The sequence below is a fragment of the Micropterus salmoides genome, unplaced genomic scaffold, assembly GCF_014851395.1.
Source record: "Micropterus salmoides isolate LMB-PRFRI ecotype aquatic unplaced genomic scaffold, ASM1485139v1 Ms_hic_scaffold_1627, whole genome shotgun sequence".
Taxonomy (NCBI): Eukaryota; Metazoa; Chordata; class Actinopteri; order Centrarchiformes; family Centrarchidae; genus Micropterus; species Micropterus salmoides.
Window position 1 is genome coordinate 15,179 of NW_024040738.1, and position 20,753 is coordinate 35,931.

At 42.9% G+C, this 20,753-nt stretch overlaps 1 pseudogene; it reads right to left on the minus strand.

Annotated features, from left to right (window-relative positions):
• LOC119906495 overlaps positions 1 to 20,753 on the minus strand; it is a 41,474-nt pseudogene that overhangs the window by 6,480 nt on the left and 14,241 nt on the right.

Here is a 20,753-nt window from a genome sequence, read left to right on the forward strand (position 1 = left end):
AGCACACAGCACCACAAAGATCCACTCTGTAGTGTAAAGGTCAAGTCAGTAGTGAACACCTGTTTCCTACTGTAACTTACACACTCGAACATTAGTCTGCCAAAACTAACTGCGCAGTGTGCAGTAAAAGCAAACGCATGGTAACTCTGAAAGCTTTTCTATTACACGCATCTGAACATCAAAGGTGTCAAATGGTTTTCTTTTCATAGTTTCTCATACTTAAGAGTTCTGTTAAAACCATTAGGGGATGGACATTATTTCGTACCTGGGCTTCTTCTCATTCTATGTCAGACACACCTTGAGTCAGAAAATAGTTTGGCAGGTTCTGTCAGAGATCAGTGTGCTTCATTTTATAAATTACCTCTGGCAACTAGGTTCATGAAATACTCATTCAACTCAAACATACAGGTGATAAATCATGTTCAGAGAAGTAGAGAGTTGAAATTAGAGTCCTAAAGTCCTTCAGCAGGGAAGGAGGTTGTTCAAGAGGGAAGAAATAATGCCTTATTGTTGTAAGTTTACAGGATTATAAAGTACAAATGGTATTACCTTTGGTTATGGCCAGAATCTTTGCAATGTAGGTACCATTCACCAAGAACGGTGACTCTCTATCTGGTACCTTGTTGAGTTTAAGCTCAGCTGTTTCTTCATCAATTGTAAACCAGTTATCTGGATCATAGGCTTTGGCATAACTGGAGCACAACAAATATGGAAGAAATAGAATAAAAACATTAGGAAAATTATTACAAGCAACAATAAGCTGTTTAATCAGCAGTGATTTGGTAAGTAATCATTTAGGGACCAACACTTTCTTCCTGAGAGTTTGTTGAGAAGATCGATACCTAAGTGCTGTGTAAGTACGTAGCTGAAGCAAGGAGACAATTAGTTAAACCAAAGACTGGAAGCAGAGGGGAAACAGTCAGCCTGGCTCTGTTCAAAAATATCCCTACCAACACCTCTTAAGCTCACTAATTAACACAGTCCTTACTGCACATTCAGAGCAAATATGAATTGAGGGTAGGGGCAGAGTGAATACATACAAAGTCAATGCAAATACGCGGTGAGATGTGATTTCCTGTCAGGCGGTGCGGAGGACCCGCTGCCAGTGATGCGAAGGGATTTGAAGTTGAAAATTTTGAAAGTTAAATGACACTGTGTCGTGATAGCCTATCAGCGTTGAGACATCACGATGCCGTCTGTGACGTCCAGACAAACCAGGCAGAGCGGGGAGGCAAAGAGCAGAGCTGCTGAGCCATGGGGAGGTGTGGAGGAGAGAACTGGGGGCAGCGCTGCAGCTTTTGGACACATAAACACCCTCAGTCGGACTGGATTATACTCTGATTTTTTTTTTACTTAAATTTTTGTGATTAAAATATTTGTCTTCACTTGTGCTTCTCGGCAGCAAGCTACTGCGTATTTCTGGTTACACTGTTGGTGTTGGTGTCAGTGGGCACCCAAAGAGTTGGTGAGTTCAGAAAATATGTGTCTGTTACTTTATTCCAGTTATCATTGTATTTTACTGAGAACAGGTTAGCATAGCATAGCCCTGATTGATCTGAACTCCATTCAGAAAACAAACATTTCAGAAGTTGTTGTCCTGCTGTCTTGCTGACAGACCTGACAAAGCACAGATTCATATGTTTAACGAATGTGCATGATGTTGTAGTTATTTCAGCATCAGTTTGATCCATTTATTGCAACTAATTCACAGCAAAATGTGTTGTTTGGGTTCATACAGCTGTAGTAATTGCGGGTTGTGTTCATTTGAATTATTGTAGTCCAGCGATAAAACCCTGCAAGGAAATCATTGCGAGGATTAAATTCGCATTTGGTCTGAAAGCCCAGTTACTCAACTTGCTCAAGCTACATAGACAGGAAAGTGATATCTATCTTCTTATCTAACTCAAATCAAAAAAATCAAATAGATGTATTTTCCAAAATGGTTAAACTAATCCTTTATTATAGTTGCCATTTTTTCCATGCTGGCGGCATAGCTTTAGGTATGGCAACATCAATCCAAACTAAAGAGTATCTCAGCACTTATAAATTAATTTTCCTGAAATTTGGTTGAGATATTTTTGTCCCTCTAACTTTGGTGATCATCTGACTTTTCATATAGTGTCATCAAGAGGTTAATAGTTGGATCATCATCAGGTCAAACCTTTGATTTCTCCAATACTTTGGTTTAAAATACCTGTAAAATTGATGACAATCTCATCAGGCACAGCATTTTTTGTATTTAGGTCTAATTAGTAAATATTACAGTGCTTGAACTAAGATGGTGAACATGGTAAACATTACAAACATCAGTGTGTCAGACATCGCGTACAGTTGCACAGAGCTGCTAACTTGGCTCTATTAACTGCAGCTTGACTAACCTGACATCTTCAGCTGGTTTTCCTGTGTCTGGATCAACAGCAGCGAACACTGTGATCACACCATGCTTAGGTGCTTCATTTGGATCTTCTGATACAGAAACATTCTTGGTGTCAGGTATAAATGCTGGACCCTCTGGCACATTATTCACTGCTATCTTAATGGGGTAGTTTTTTGCTGGTCCATCTGGCTTCGGCCTTGTCCCTGGCCCTGGTTTGACACCTGGTTTAAGTCCAATGCCCACTCCAGACCCAATACCTGGCTGAACTCCAACTGCAGGGCCAAGTCCTGCCTCCGGCTTAACTCCTGTATCCAACCCCACATCTACTCCCAGCTCTACCCCAGCACCGGCTCCAGCTCCAGCACCGGCTCCAGCTCCAGCACCAGCTCCAGCACCAGCACCAGCTCCAGCACCAGCTCCAGCTCCGGTAGCCAGAGGATCACCCTCTCCAACCTGAACATCCACATCCATCAGTAAAGCACCACCCTCCACAAAAGGAGCTACATTCTCAATGAGCAGGCCAAGCTCAAGATTCTGGACTTCTTCAAAATCCAAAGGCTGTTTGGAAAGTAAGAAAGTAAGAGATAAGAAACAGCCAACAAGTGTTAGGGACCTATCCAGCACTAGTTACAGTAATTCAAATAAAAACAAAATTTTATTAAAATATTAAAAAATATAGCAGCAAGCGGCAATGATTGGAAAATTCAACATTTCACATTTTCAGAGAACAGATGCAGATTACTCAAGAGATTAAAGTGGTGAAAGTATTTGGACTTTTTGTGGAAACGCAAAAGTGTTATTTTGGGTTATGTTTGAGTTGTATCTTTCCCTGTGTGTTTCTGGTTTTGCTATTGTTTCATGTGTCTTTCTATTTGCCTCTGTTTCTCGTGTTCCTTGTCCTTAGTTCTTTATGTCTTGTCCATCCTTTTATTTTGTTATCACTGTCTGGTGTTCTCATCTAGCTTTGTTCTTCTTCTGTTTATTTTAGTCTTGTTCATTCAATATTCAGTAACCTCTACCCGTTTTTTGTACTTTTGCCTATGGATCTGTCTGCTTGTGTTTTTGGTTTATTCTTTATTCTGGTTGAGTCCGTTTTGGTTTCATGGTCTGTCTGGTTTCAATGCCTTCCTGTTTCACTCTGCCCTATTTCACTGTGTCTGTCTGCGTGCCTAATTAGTTCCTCATGAGTCTCACCTGTGCACTCCCTCCCTGATCGTTTGCCTGTGCATTTAAACCCTCAGTTCAGTTTTGTCTATGTGGCGTCCTTGTCGTCTGATGTTGAGTGTTCCGCTTAGCTTTGCTCCCAGTTGTTGGATTACCCTGTGTTCCTTGGATTTACTCTTTGCTGGATTTATCTCTGTTCTGGATTCTGCTTTGTTTGGACCTTTTGCCCCGAGTTTCCATGTAAACCTGTTTAGTTTACTTGAATTAACTTTATTTTGAACTACATCCTCCTCTTGCCTTGCCGTTGTCTGCATTTGGGTCAACACTCCTCAGTTCCCTGCCACTTCACTCAGCCTAAACACAGCAAAACTTGATTTTTACAGCATCACCTTGAGATCAGAGAGTGTCTTTATATGTACCTGAAAACATTTTGTGTTTCAAAGGTTTAAAATTTAAGCCACACAAACACTTTTAGGCAGAGAAAAATAAAGTTTCACTCAGTAGAGAACTTAAACTCACTATACTAGGTATAAACGTTTGTGTAGTGCCCCCTAGTGGAAGAATATCCCATAACTGCTCAGCAAATCACGGACCAATCATCCGAACAGATGCTCCGAGTTTGGTTACAAGCCAATTTTGATTTCCGAGCATTTATGTAAAATTGTGCGTAAATACACAAATGTAAAAATTTATGGAAAAAAAAAAAGGAAAGATGAATCAAAATTCTTTGGATAGCTTTTGATCAGCAATGTCTGTAGATGATCCTGCCAAAGTTTCGGGTCAATTTGCGAAATGTCTCGGGTTACACATGTAACCCTCGTTCCCCGAGAAGGGGAACAAGACACTGCGTCGGTTACGACACTATGGGAATGCCTCTAGGCGTAGCAGGTCTGAAAGTGAATGAAATCACTCCAATCCTATTGGTTTGTTGCTAGAACGGTAAGGTGTGACGGAATAACCGGAGGAGTATAAAACAAACCTGTACACACTCATCATTAGCTTAAACTGTGAAGCAGGCACTTCAGGTGGGGAGAGAGGTGCGGCGGGCCGATGCAGTATCTCGTTCAATTCAATTCAATTCAATTTTATTTATATAGCGCCAAATCACAACAACAGTTATCTCACAGCGCTTTTCATAAAAGAGCAGGTCTAGACCATACTCTATGATATTATTTACAGAAGCCCAACAGTTCCCACCAAGAGCAAGCACTAGGCGACAGAGGCAAGGAAAAACTTCCTTTTAAGAGGCAGAAACCTCGAGCAGAACCGGGGAGGGAGGCAGCCTACACAATATACACACAGAGGTACACACAGTGAAGGTAATGTTGCTATAGACTAAATGAAAAATGGTACAGATATTTATAATAGTGTTAATGGTAACCATCGTAATGTTAATGATTATAATAACAATAAGACTAGCAACAATAGTCGTTGCAGCAGAGGGTGTCGAGCAGGAACACGGGGGCAGCAGGTGACCCGCAGCCACAGCTCCAGACTCCACAGCTCCAGAGCCAGAAAACCTGCAGGAAGTGATAGGAGGAGAGAGGAGAGAGACGAGAAAGCACAAGACTACCAGAAAGGGGAGAAGTTGTGTTAGTAACATGCAATATTGAGATAAGGTTGCATACAGAGGGAGAGAAAGTAGAGGAGAGAGGAGCTCAGTGCATCATGGGAAATCCCCCGGCAGTCTAGGCCTATAGCAGCATAACTAAGGGATGGTTCAGGACTACCTGAGCCAGCCCTAACCATAAGCTTTATCAAAGAGGAAAGTCTTAAGCCTACTCTTACATGTGGAGATGGTGTCTGCCTCCTGAACCCAAACTGGAACCTGGTTCCACTGGAGAGGAGCTTGATAGCTGAACGCTCTGGCTCCTAGTCTACTTTTGGAGACTCTAGGAACCACAAGTAACCCTGCATTCCCCTGCGTTCCCCTTCCCAAAACACACTAGCAGCTGGTCAGCCTTCCTCCAACGGGAGGACCTCAGAGTGTAAATACTCAGTGCTCTGACAGGGCAGAGCAGATGAAGTCTCCCGTCCTCTGCCGTCACATGAGGTGGAGGATGAAATGCCTGCAGCACTGTGGACCCTGCCGCACAAGAAGGCCCTTTAGAGATGTATCCTGGACGAGGGTGCAGGATAGCCCTAATATTCCCCGGGGCAAACTCCAGGCTTTGCGGGGAAACCGAAAGCGCTTGGAGATCCCCCACCCTCCTCAGAGAGGTGATAGCAAGGAGAAAGGCCATCTTGAGGGTCAAGTGCTTAGCCTCAGCTGACTCCAGGAGTTCGAAGGGGGCCTCAGCCAATGCCCCAAGAACCACCGCCAGATCCCAAGTGGGAACCTTGGACCGAGTCGCAGGTCTCATCCTCCGGGCACCATGGAGGAAACGTACAATCAAGGGAAGTTTCCCCAAAGACCCCTCCCTCAGAGGGGCGTGGAAAGATGAAATAGCTGCCACGTACACCTTGAGGGTGGAAGGGGAAAGACCAGCAGAGAACCGGTCCTGGAGGAACTCAAGTACCTGAACCACTGGGCAGGTAACAGGGTCCACTGACCGCTCCCTACACCAAGTGGAGAAAACACTCCACTTCAGACCGTACATCCTCCGTGTGGACGGGGCCCTGGAGCTGAGGAGGGTCTCGACTGCTCCGGCTGTTAGACCCACCTCTAGGTACTGTGCCCCCTCAGGGGCCAGACCCACAGTCGCCATACGGCAGGGCAAGGGTGAAGAACCCGGCCCTGCGCCTGGGACAGCAGGTCTCTCCTCAGAGGGACCTGCCAAAGCGGGCCATCCAGGAGCGACATGATGTCCGAGAACCACACCCTGGTTGGCCAGAACGGGGCCATGAGCAGTAGGCTGACATTGTCCTGGCGGACCCGCTCCAGAACCCCCAGACCGCCCTGGTGATTCAGATAGGCCACCACCGCTGTGTTGTCGGAACGAACCAGGACGTAGTGGCCTTGGAGATCGGGCAGGAAACTCCTTAGAGCCTGGAACACTGCCAACATCTTGAGACAGTTGATATGCCACTCGGACTGATGCACCTGCCAGGATCCCCTTGCAAAGTGGCCGCCCATGACCGCGCCCCAGCCCATGAGGGAGGCGTCTGTCGAAATGACCAGCCGGCGACAAGACCCTCCCAGCACGGGCCCCTGGGACAGGAACCAAGTTTCCTTCCAAACTGATAGGGAACGAAGACACTTGCGCGTAACCCAAATCAGACGGAAAGGATTTCCTCTCGGGGAAAAACGCTTTGTCCTTAGCCACCACTGCAGGGGTCTCATGTGCAGCAGTCCAGATGGTATTACGCTGGACGCACCCGCCAAGAGACCCGACACTCGTTGAAAATGTTTTATAGTGATGACGTGGCCTAACTTCACCCCTTTCACGGCAGCCAATATGGTGTCAAAACGTGCCGGAGAAAATTGTGCCCGCATCGTTGTCGAATCCCATCCTACCCTTAGGAACGTAGTCCATTGGGTGGGCGCCAGCACACTCTTCTTTGCATTGAGCCTCAGCCCTAAATGCAGCAGATGAGCCAGAACGACATCTCGATGCCGAACTGCCAACTCTCGAGACTGGGCTAGGATGAGCCAGTCATCAATGTAGTTGAAAATCTGGATGCCCTGGAGCTTTCTTCAAACAACATACAGACTGGAATACTGGAATGAGTTTGCAAAAATACATTTTAGAAAAAAGTGATAAAAAGTGACATAATTCGACATTTTTAGAGCTGAAGACCATTGGAGCAAAGATGCAGATGAATCCAGAGAAAAAGTCTGACTCTAAAGCTTGAGAAAAATGTAAAAATGTAAAGTTGATTGTTGCGCCACCATGAGGTCTATGAGTGCCATTTTTTTTGCCAGAGTAGTGGGTGGAATTTGCAACCTACGTGCCAATTTGATTAGTTTTCATCTAGCATTTTTTGCTGCCCAAACACTTTTAGTGGAGAAAAAGAAGAAAAGAAAGAAAGAAGACGACAAAGAAGAATGACAACAAAAACAATTGGGCTCCAGCAGCTTTGCTGCTTGGATCCCTAAACACCACAAAGGTCTCATCACAAAGGTCTAAATACCTTGATAATCCTCAGGATACCTTCATTGGTTTCTTTGTCTGTTTCAATAGAGAATAGATTATCCTCATTTCCTTTGGCGATTGTAAAGACAGTCAGCCAGTTGTCTGTGTGTTCAAGGTCTTTGTCCAGCGCTTTGATTCTCATCACAACTACATCAACGACATTTTCATCCACTGAGCCAGAGTACTGCAAACAGAACAAGATTCAAACCATGCAGCCTTAAGTGAAAACTGTTTATGTGCTATAAATGTACACAAGTCTTACTGTCAGTTCTTTGTCGCTATAATTTAAGTGTGGTGAGAAAAAACACTAGTGGTGCCAATGATGCTGACATTGTAAAGTGATGCCAAATTGTTTCATATACACTGCAGTGTAATGGTACACCAACTGAGAGTTGGCTGACTTTGTTGTGCTACAAAGTGATTAAAATTATTTAGGGCCCTATTTTGAAACTCTTTGCCTGTCAGAGTGGTAGTTTGGTACCCGGTGCACAGTAAGGATTAGGATTAGGTCAGCATAAGAGCTAAACTAACCTAGTTTTTAGTCCCAGGATCTACTTTTCAAGAAACCAAAAAGTACCTTTAGCCCATTGTTGTGTGTCTTTCCACCACAGTCTACCTGGGAAGATTAGGCAAATTACCCAGCTGACGCATGTTCTTTCTCTGAAGTAGCCCATACAGAGCAAGGGACAGGCATCATTATTTGGAGACATCACTATCCATATACTGTATACCAAATCCACCTACCTCAAGTACATAGTACCTGCACATAATACTTAATTATTCTAACATCCTTTGCACTGTACATGTATGCATGTATGTGTACCTGTATAACCCATCCACCTCAGACAGTTACATAATAATAATAATAATTTTACTCCTGCATCCTTTTGCACTCTGTGCTCTCTATATTGTAGCCTGTGTCTGATTTTATTATTGTGTTATTGTATTATTGTATAAGTAAGCACATCGTCATCATTGTACAATGTAGGGTCAAATTCCTCATATGTGTACACATCCCAGGCAATAAAGCTGATTCTGATTCTGATAATCAACATGTATATATGAACATCAGATTTGATTGGAATATAATGAAAAGCAACATGCTGGACCACTAAAAAGCTAGCTATTTTGTGTTTGGCAGGTCTGGAAACAGAGTGGGTCACCTCCAGCGCTGACTGACATTAAAACAATTCCAGGCAGAGACACCCATTTTTTGGATGGAACTGCTATTCAGTGTCTTTAATTTTTTAATGACCAGGTCTGTTTGTTTTGGAAAAAACAGAAAATAAACTGAGCACCTAAACTGAGCTAAAGCTAGCAAATCAGCTTGAACATGCCTGTGTGCCATGAGCATCTGAGGAAAGTGATTGACTTGACTTGACTGAAAGTGATTGATAGCTGCACACCGGCTGCTATTTCTGAAATTTAAATATAATGCCAATGTACAATCTCAATTAGACATCGAGACTTGTATGTGCTATCTGGGTGTTAATTGTGATTTATTGGTTTGCAAATGTAATTTTAATGGTGGAAGAGAGACAAGCAGTAGTAGTAAAGCAGATTCAAAGTTCAGTTAGTTTAGACCCTGGTCCCTGCTGCAGTTCTGTGGTGGAAACATGGCTAATGATAATAGAACAGAAAATCATTCACCATGTTCCTGTCTAACTGAACTGCGACTGCTGTGTGTGTGTGTGTGTGTGTGTGTGTGTGGTGTGTGTGTGTGTGTGTGTGTGTGTGTGCTGTATAGGCTATATTCCTCACCTCAGATTTTTCCAGAGCAGGAATGTTGTCATTGATGTCCAGGACCTTGATCTCCACAGTTCCTGTCCCTGTTAGCCCCCCTGCTTCCCCACCCATATCAATTCCCTTTATAACCAGTTTGTAGAAGTCATAAGTCTGAGGAAAAACACCAAACCAAAATATGTTGACAAAAGCTGATTAAGTTGGGTGTCAGTCAAATTCAACAAGAGTGTTGTCTTTGAAAATAGCTCAGGGCAAAATTGTACTGCTTTAAAACTTTCTTTGTCTCCACCTTAAATTTGAACTTCATGGAACATTTTGCTCTAACTAAAGTTTTATTGCTGTGTGAAAGTGTCATTTGCTGATCAGCTGAGTGAAAAAAGATCATGTTCATGTTGTACAGGGACGTGCACAGGAATTTTGAAGGGCAGTTGCTCTGACCTGAAAAAAGCACCCCCCCCAAAAAAAAAAAAAAAAAAAAAAACATGGGCTATATGAAGGACTGAGAAAAAAACATTTTTTTATTAAAAAATACAAAAAGTAAAAACACTTAAATACAGCACTCAATAACCTAAACTACTATTAATAACAAAACAGAAAAACATGACTCGAGTCATGAAAAAGAGTTCCTTATATTATTGTTTATCGTTTTTTTTAAACATTATTATTTTTTATTTTTTTTCCTTTTTTTTTTTATTTGAAAATAAATAATCTAGATTGAATTGACAGATGGGGAAAACTCGCTTCTAATAAAATATTAAATAAAAAACGCTTAGATTTCGGAAAAAAATACAATCCTTTTTTAACCTTTTGGCTTCCCGTACATTCAGTTGCGCTTCTAGCTCGTATTCACTTCTGTTGGTACGTATCACGTATGGTAACTGGGCAAAACTACGCATGATTTGTTGTAGTATGATTGCATAAAGGAAGGAAACAGGAATTCCGGTAGGGAACAGAATCGACTGACGTGCAGGCAGCGCTGCAGCAGTGCAGCCACTTAAACAGAGTTTGCCCTTCCCCTACTGACTTTCACTTTCGGTGCCCGAATGGAAGTGAATGAGGCTTTGCGATCGCGATTATTTTTTTATTTTATTTTTTTTTCTCGGAAGGGCGAGTCGGAAGGGCAACTTGAGTCAGGAAAGGCAAACGGGCAGTTGCCCGGGCAACCAGAGCAACCCCCCTGTGCACGTCCCTGATGTTGTAGATAGTTGAAACACATTTCCTGAAAAGTACAATAAAGAATCTAATCTAATCTAATCTAATGAAGCTGTTAGAATTAGCCTGCACAAAAGGCTATAGTATATAGCACACATATAGATTATGTTTTATGAGCAGTGAGCAGCAGCCTCACCTCTCTGTCCAGTGTGGGTTGTTTCACATACAATTTGCCTGTCTTTTCATCTATAGTGAACATGTGACCTGTGCCTTCTGGCTCCTGACGGACGATGCTGTAGGAGATCTTTGCATTAATTGTGCCTGCTTGGTCGTCATCTTTTCCCTCGATCTGCATAACAAAAGCTCCTGCAGTGGATCACAACAGGACAAGATTATTCAATTCAATTCAATTTTATTTATACAGCGCCAAATCACAACAACAGTTATCTCACAGCACTTTTCATAAAAGAGCAGGTCTAGACCGTACTCTCTGATGCTCTTTACAGAAGCCCAACAGTTCCCACCAAGAGCAAGCACTAGGCGACAGAGGCAAGGAAAAACTTCCTTTTAAGAAGCAGAAACCTCGAGCAGAACCATGGCTCAGGGTGGGCGGCCAGGAACAGCGAGAAAAAGAGAGGGATGGAAGGAGAGAGAGGGAAGGGAGGCAGCCTACACAAAATCCACACAGAGGTACAGACAGTAAAGGTGATGTTGCTATAGACTAAATGAAAAATGGTACAGATATTTATAATAATGTTAATGATTATAATAACAATAATAATTAAAGCTGCAAGCAGCGTTGGGCGAGCCCTCGCACTTGTAGCGCGTCCGCGTGTGAGCCGGCCGAGTTGCATATTCTGGAGCTCTGCCGGTGTGGCTGTGAATTTCCTACGCGGTTCCGACGCCGCATGAAGGTGTTATATGTCACTTCCTGTGTCCCCTATGTGGAGCTACATAGCACTTGCCGCTATGAATATAAATCGGTATTGGCGTGTAGATGTCTGCGGGGTGGGAGAGTTATCAAGCACATAAAGTTTGTTTCAGATGTGAGCATGTACACTGAACAATAATGTACCCAAACAATAAAATAAATTCCTTTTATATTTCCCTGCCTTGTTGTTTATGTGTACATAAGAGGAAGAATGTGAGAACAGCACACATTTCATCGTTACTGTGTGTTAGAGCGTGGGAGAACAGTGGATACTTTTAATACAGCCCACACCCCTAAGACTGTGTAACTATAACAAGTAGAGAACAGAAGAAAAAGATGTTCTTTCTTTACAACTGTCTGCATACTTATTCATATTGTGTAATGAATGAAAATAAATAGGCCTACTAGGCTCCTCTCTACTTTGACATTTAAGATTAGCTTGTTTGATCCACCTTCATACACATGTGACATTACTGTACAACTTGAGAAAGGTGAGTTGTTTTCTGCTCCAGCCTGCCTAAAAGAAAAGCGTTTTTGGGATTAAATGGACTTTATTAGCTGCTGCAGTGCAGGATGAACTCAGAACAGACCCATTTCTCACCTTATTATTCTAAACATGCAACGAAGAAGAAGAAATGCATAATAAATCCTGGGACAAAATCTGTCCACAAATACTGTACAGCATGTAGTCTGATGAACAAGACTTGTGTTATAGCTGACTTGGGCAGTGAAATGTTTAATTTTTTTTATTCATGTGGTCATAGTTGTCCACAACTCAAATCAGAATATAAGAAGAAATGTTTTATACCACCTCAAGAAGGCTTCCTATCAGAAAGGTAGGAAGGTATTTCAAATGTACAACTGCAGTACTTAAATCTTCTATAAAGTAACACATGTCAGTTACTTTACTTAGATTAACAGGTTTTATACTTCCTGTGAGTATAATCCAATCAATCTTATTTTCATACTGTATATCCGTGTGTAATTTGATAAATTGTGTTGTATGTGGTGCTCGCATCGGGTACTACTGAGACTTCATTGCCCTCTTCAGAGAAGACTCTGACTGCAACATGCGTCTTTGTAAAGAGAGAAACGGACAGAAAAAGTCTCTAACTCTGCCTGTCAGCTCGCTCTGCTCCGTTAAAACTGAATTTACCATACAGAATTGAATACGAGTGCACTCCAGATTTAGCTGCAGCCAGCTGACCGTGTGCTCTCCCTATACCGCAGTTCTGTGTCCATGCATGCAGCAAACTGAAAGCACTGTCTGTCGGAGCGTCTACGTGAAAAGAGAAGGAAGACATTGCTGGTAGTATTGTCTTCAGAGTTGTTAAACACCTCAGCGCACTGAAGGAAGCCATCTGACTGTGTGAGGGGCAAGATCGTTGATGTCTGCAGGCAGAGTAGGAGCTCTCCTGTCTGACTGGTCCACCAATAGCAGAGAAGATGACCCCTTGAGACACAGCCCCTCCTCATTTGCATAATGAGGCAGAAATGCATACAAAAATTAAAAAAGACAGGCAGAAATAAATACCATGGGTGAAAATAAATAAGGTAAATAAATACAAAGGAAGAATAAAACAGACAAAAATATTAAAACACACATAAATAAATACATTAAAAAATTAGTAATAAATAAAGTTGAATAAACAAATAAGGTAATTATAACAAAGGTGAATAAGTAAAGGCACTAATTAAAATATAACATTTATGTCTCCTTGTATAATTTAATTACTACCTACATTTATTTATTTACTTTATTTTTTTGTGTATTTAATTGGATGCTTATTTATTTATTGAGCATTTATTTATTTCTGTATTTATTTCTGGTGTGTCAGGATCGGTCCTCCATAACGGGGTGGGAGAGTTATCAAGCACGTAAAGTTTGGTTCAGATGTGAGCATGTACACTGAAGTTACAACAACTTCCTGTGTCATGGCGAAGACTTGATCTCTGACGCCACGCCACGGACACACCCATTGACGAAAACTCGCAAATAGCACAACTTTTCATCTTCAATGCCTTTAGAAGGCACAGCACAAATTTGAAGTCGGTCGGACTAAATCCCTAGGAGGAGTTCGTTAAAGTACGAAGTGTGTAAATCATCCAAAATTTGACGTAAAATTCAAAATGGCCGACTTCCTGTTGATTTTAGGGCATCGCTCCAAGAGGCTTTTTTGTGCGTCTGGACAAGATACACGTACCACAGAAAATTCGTGCACGTAGGTGAAACGTGCGGCGGGGGCTGCTTCGTTAAAAGTCACTTCCTGTTGCCAGCAGGTGGCGCTATGACTGTGGGTGAATGTCAGCATGTACATGTGTTCAGGGCGGGACTCTCATCCTACATGTACAGTTTGGTGCAGATGTGAGCATGTACACTGAAGTTACGACAACTTCCGTGTCATGGCGAAGAGTTGATCTTTGACGCCACGCCACGGACACGCCCATTGACGAAAACTTGCAAATAGCACAACTTTTCATCTTCAATGCCTTTAGAAGGCACAGCAGAAATTTGAGGTCGGTCGGACTAAATCCCTAGGAGGAGTTCGTTAAAGTACGAAGTGTGTAAATCATCCAAAATTTGACGTAAAATTCAAAATGGCCGACTTCCTGTTGGGTTTAGGCTATGGCTCCAAGAGACTTTTTTGTGCGTCTGGACAAGATACACGTACCACAGAAATTTCGTGCACGTAGGTGAAACGTGCGGCGGGGGCTGCTTCGTTAAAAGTCACTTCCTGTTGCCAGCAGGTGGCGCTATGACTGTGGGTGAATATCAGCATGTACATGTGTTCAGGGCGGGACTCTCATCCTACATGTACAGTTTGGTCCAGATGTGAGCATGTACACTGAAGCTACGACAACTTCCGTGTCATGGCGAAGAGTTGATCTTTGACGCCACGCCACGGACACGCCCATTGACGAAAACTTGCAAATAGCACAACTTTTCATCTTCAATGCCTTTAGAAGGCACAGCAGAAATTTGAGGTCGGTCGGACTAAATCCCTAGGAGGAGTTCGTTAAAGTACGAAGTGTGTAAATCATCCAAAATTTGATGTAAAATTCAAAATGGCCGACTTCCTGTTGGTTTAGGCTATGGCTCCAAGAGACTTTTTTGTGCATCTGGACAAGATACACGTACCACAGAAAATTAAAGGTCACTTTCTATTGCCAGCAGGTGGCGCTATGACTGTGGGTGAATGTCGGCATGTACATGTGTTCAGGGCGGGACTATCATCCTAGATGTACAGTTTGGTCCAGATGTGAGCATGTACACTGAAGTTACAACAACTTCCTGTTTCATAGCGAATCATCGACGCCACGGACACGCCCATTGACGAAAACGCGCAAATAGCACATCTTTTCATCGTCAATGCCTTTAGAAGGCACAGCAGAAATTTGAGGTCGGTTGGACTAAATCCCTAGGAGGAGTTCGTTAAAGTACGAAGTGTGTAAATCATCCAAAATTTGACGTAAAATTCAAAATGGCCGACTTCCTGTTGGGTTTAGGCTATGGCTCCAAGAGACTTTTTTGTGCGTCTGGACAAGATACACGTACCACAGAAATTTCGTGCACGTAGGTGAAACGTGCGGCGGGGGCTGCTTCGTTAAAAGTCACTTCCTGTTGCCAGCAGGTGGCGCTATGACTGTGGGTGAATATCAGCATGAACATGTGTTCAGGGCGGGACTCTCATCCTACATGTACAGTTTGGTCCAGATGTGAGCATGTACACTGAAGCTACGACAACTTCCGTGTCATGGCGAAGAGTTGATCTTTGACGCCACGCCACGGACACGCCCATTGACGAAAACTTGCAAATAGCACAACTTTTCATCTTCAATGCCTTTAGAAGGCACAGCAGAAATTTGAGGTCGGTCGGACTAAATCCCTAGGAGGAGTTCGTTAAAGTACGAAGTGTGTAAATCATCCAAAATTTGATGTAAAATTCAAAATGGCCGACTTCCTGTTGGGTTTAGGCTATGGCTCCAAGAGACTTTTTTGTGCATCTGGACAAGATACACGTACCACAGAAAATTAAAGGTCACTTTCTATTGCCAGCAGGTGGCGCTATGACTGTGGGTGAATGTCGGCATGTACATGTGTTCAGGGCGGGACTATCATCCTAGATGTACAGTTTGGTCCAGATGTGAGCATGTACACTGAAGTTACAACAACTTCCTGTTTCATAGCGAATCATCGACGCCACGGACACGCCCATTGACGAAAACGCGCAAATAGCACATCTTTTCATCGTCAATGCCTTTAGAAGGCACAGCAGAAATTTGACGTCGATCCGACTAAATCCCTAGGAGGAGTTCGTTAAAGTACGAAGTGTGTAAATCATCCAAAATGGCCGTAAAATTCAAAATGGCCGACTTCCTGTTGACTTTAGGCTATGGGTTCTTGAGGCTTTTTTGTGCGTCTTGATATGATACATGTCCCCAGAAAATTTCGTACATGTAGGTTGAACGTGAACGAGGGGCTAATTTTTTCCAATTTTCTAGGTGGCGCTAGCGAGTCATTTTGCAACGCCCATGTGCGAAACTTGTAGAATACGAAATTTTTCACCGGTCTGACATGTTTGCAAATTTTGGTGAGTTTTCGAGAATGTTTAGGCCATGTCAGTTGAGCCTACTTTGCAGAAAAAAAAAAAAAAAAAAAAAAAATATATAATCCGAGCAAATTCAATAGGGACCTCACACGGTCGTGCTCGGGCCCTAATTAAAGCTGCAAGCAGCGTTGGGCGGGCCCTCGCACTTGTAGCGCGTCCGCGCGTGAGCCGGCCGAGTTGCATATTCTGGAGCTCTGCCGGTGCGGCTGTGAATTTCCTACGCGGTTCCGACGCCGCATGAAGGTGCTATATGTCACTTCCTGTGTCCCCTATGTGGAGCTACATAGCACTTGCCGCTATGAATATAAATCGGTATTGACGTGTAGATGTCTGCGGGTGGGAGAGTTATCAAGCACGTAAAGTTTGTTTCAGATGTGACATGTACACTGAACAATAATGTACCCAAACAATAAAATAAATTCCTTTTATATTTCCCTGCCTTGTTGTTTATGTGTACATACAGAGGAAGAATGTGAGAACAGCACACATTTCATCGTTACTGTGTGTTAGAGCATGGGAGAACAGTGGATACTTTTAATACAGCCCACACCCCTAATACTGTGTAACTATAACAAGTAGAGAACAGAAGAAAAAGATGTTCTTTCTTTACAACTGTCTGCATAGCTTATTCATATTGTGTAATGAATGAAAATAAATAGGCCTACTAGGCTCCTCTCTACTTTGACATTTAAGATTAGCTTGTTTGATCCACCTTCATACACATGTGACATTACTGTACAACTTGAGAAAGGTGAGTTGTTTTCTGCTCCAGCCTGCCTAAAAGAAAAGCGTTTTTGGGATTAAATGGACTTTATTAGCTGCTGCAGTGCAGGATGAACTCAGAATAGACCCATTTCTCACCTTATTATTCTAAATCATGCAACGAAGAAGAAGAAATGCATAATAAATCCTGGGACAAAATCTGTCCACAAATACTGTACAGCATGTAGTCTGATGAACAAGACTTGTGTTATAGCTGACTTGGGCAGTGAAATGTTTAATTTTTTAATTCATGTGGTCATAGTTGTCCACAACTCAAATCAGAATATAAGAAGAAATGTTTTATACCACCTCAAGAAGGCTTCCTATCAGAAAGGTAGGAAGGTATTTCAAATGTACAACTGCAGTACTTAAATCTAAGTAAAGTAATTTCCCTGACATTACTGTGTTACGCATGTAACAGGTTTTATACTTCCTGTGAGTATAATCCAATCTCTTATTTTCATACTGTATATCCGTTGTGTAATTTGATAAATTGTGTTGTATGTGGTGCTCGCATCGGGTACTACTGAGACTTCTTGCAGAGAAGACTCTGACATGCGTCTTTGTAAAGAGAGAAACGGACAGAAAAAGTCTCTAACTCTGCCTGTCAGCTCGCTCTGCTCCGTTAAAACTGAATTTACCATACAGAATTGAATACGAGTGCACTCCAGATTTAGCTGCAGCCAGCTGACCGTGTGCTTCTCCCTATACCGCAGTTCTGTGTCCATGCATGCAGCAAACTGAAAGCACTGTCTGTCGGAGCGTCTACGTGAAAAGAGAAGGAAGACATTGCTGGTAGTATTGTCTTCAGAGTTGTTAAACACCTCAGCGCACTGAAGGAAGCCATCTGACTGTGTGAGGGGCAAGATCGTTGATGTCTGCAGGCAGAGTAGGAGCTCTCCTGTCTGACTGGTCCACCAATAGCAGAGAAGATGACCCCTTGAGACACAGCCCCTCCTCATTTGCATAATGAGGCAGAAATGCATACAAAAATTTAAAAAAGACAGGCAGAAATAAATACCATGGGTGAAAATAAATAAGGTAAATAAATACAAAGGAAGAATAAAACAGACAAAAATATTAAAACACACACATAAATAAATACATTAAAAAATTAGTAATAAATAAAGTTGAATAAACAAATAAGGTAATTATAACAAAGGTGAATAAGTAAAGGCACTAATTAAAATATAACATTTATGTCTCCTTGTATAATTTAATTACTACCTACATTTATTTATTTACTTTATTTTTTTGTGTATTTAATTGGATGCTTATTTATTTATTGAGCATTTATTTATTTCTGTATTTATTTCTGACTGTGTCAGGATCGGTCCTCCATAACGGGGTGGGAGAGTTATCAAGCACGTAAAGTTTGGTTCAGATGTGAGCATGTACACTGAAGTTACAACAACTTCCTGTGTCATGGCGAAGACTTGATCTCTGACGCCACGCCACGGACACACCCATTGACGAAAACTCGCAAATAGCACAACTTTTCATCTTCAATGCCTTTAGAAGGCACAGCACAAATTTGAAGTCGGTCGGACTAAATCCCTAGGAGGAGTTCGTTAAAGTACGAAGTGTGTAAATCATCCAAAATTTGACGTAAAATTCAAAATGGCCGACTTCCTGTTGATTTTAGGCATCGCTCCAAGAGGCTTTTTTGTGCGTCTGGACAAGATACACGTACCACAGAAAATTCGTGCACGTAGGTGAAACGTGCGGCGGGGGCTGCTTCGTTAAAAGTCACTTCCTGTTGCCAGCAGGTGGCGCTATGACTGTGGGTGAATGTCAGCATGTACATGTGTTCAGGGCGGGACTCTCATCCTACATGTACAGTTTGGTCCAGATGTGAGCATGTACACTGAAGTTACGACAACTTCCGTGTCATGGCGAAGAGTTGATCTTTGACGCCACGCCACGGACACGCCCATTGACGAAAACTTGCAAATAGCACAACTTTTCATCTTCAATGCCTTTAGAAGGCACAGCACAAATTTGAGGTCGGTCGGACTAAATCCCTAGGAGGAGTTCGTTAAAGTACGAAGTGTGTAAATCATCCAAAATTTGACGTAAAATTCAAAATGGCCGACTTCCTGTTGGGTTTAGGCTATGGCTCCAAGAGACTTTTTTGTGCGTCTGGACAAGATACACGTACCACAGAAAATTCGTGCACGTAGGTGAAACGTGCGGCGGGGGCTGCTTCGTTAAAAGTCACTTCCTGTTGCCAGCAGGTGGCGCTATGACTGTGGGTGAATGTCAGCATGTACATGTGTTCAGGGCGGGACTCTCATCCTACATGTACAGTTTGGTCCAGATGTGAGCATGTACACTGAAGTTACGACAACTTCCGTGTCATGGCGAAGAGTTGATCTTTGACGCCACGCCACGGACACGCCCATTGACGAAAACTTGCAAATAGCACAACTTTTCATCTTCAATGCCTTTAGAAGGCACAGCACAAATTTGAGGTCGGTCGGACTAAATCCCTAGGAGGAGTTCGTTAAAGTACGAAGTGTGTAAATCATCCAAAATTTGACGTAAAATTCAAAATGGCCGACTTCCTGTTGGGTTTAGGCTATGGCTCCAAGAGACTTTTTTGTGCGTCTGGACAAGATACACGTACCACAGAAAATTCGTGCACGTAGGTGAAACGTGCGGCGGGGGCTGCTTCGTTAAAAGTCACTTCCTGTTGCCAGCAGGTGGCGCTATGACTGTGGGTGAATGTCAGCATGTACATGTGTTCAGGGCGGGACTCTCATCCTACATGTACAGTTTGGTCCAGATGTGAGCATGTACACTGAAGCTACGACAACTTCCGTGTCATGGCGAAGAGTTGATCTTTGACGCCACGCCACGGACACGCCCATTGACGAAAACTTGCAAATAGCACAACTTTTCATCTTCAATGCCTTTAGAAGGCACAGCACAAATTTGAGGTCGGTCGGACTAAATCCCTAGGAGGAGTTCGTTAAAGTACGAAGTGTGTAAATCATCCAAAATTTGACGTAAAATTCAAAATGGCTGACTTCCTGTTGGGTTTAGGCTATGGCTCCAAGAGACTTTTTTGTGCGTCTGGACAAGATACACATACCACAGAAAATTCGTGCACGTAGGTGAAACATGCGGCGGGGGCTGCTTCGTTAAAGGTCACTTTCTATTGCCAGCAGGTGGCGCTATGACTGTGGGTGAATGTCGGCATGTACATGTGTTCAGGGCGGGACTCTCATCCTAGATGTACAGTTTGGTCCAGATGTGAGCATGTACACTGAAGTTACAACAACTTCCTGTTTCATAGCGAATCATCGACGCCACGGACACGCCCATTGACGAAAACGCGCAAATAGCACAACTTTTCATCGTCAATGCCTTTAGAAGGCACAGCAGAAATTTGAAGTCGGTCGGACTAAATCCCTAGGAGGAGTTCGTTAAAGTACGAAGTGTGTAAATCATCCAAAATTTGACATAAAATTCAAAATGGCCGACTTCCTGTTGACTTTAGGCTATGGCTTCAAGAGACTTTTTTGTGCGTCTGGAGAAGATACACGTACCACAGAAAATTCGTGCACGTAGGTGAAACGTGCGGCGGGGGCTGCTTCGTTAAAAGTCACTTTCTGTTGCCAGCAGGTGGCACTATAACTGTGGGTGAATGTCAGCATGTACATGTGTTCAGGGCGGGACTCTCATCCTACATGTACAGTTTGGTGCAGATGTGAGCATGTACACTGAAGTTACGACAACTTCCGTGTCATGGCGAAGACTTGATCTTTGACGCCACGCCACGGACACACCCATTGACGAAAACTCGCAAATAGCACAACTTTTCATCTTCAATGCCTTTAGAAGGGACAGCAGAAATTTGAGGTCGGTCGGACTAAATCCCTAGGAGGAGTTCGTTAAAGTACGAAGTGTGTAAATCATCCAAAATTTGACGT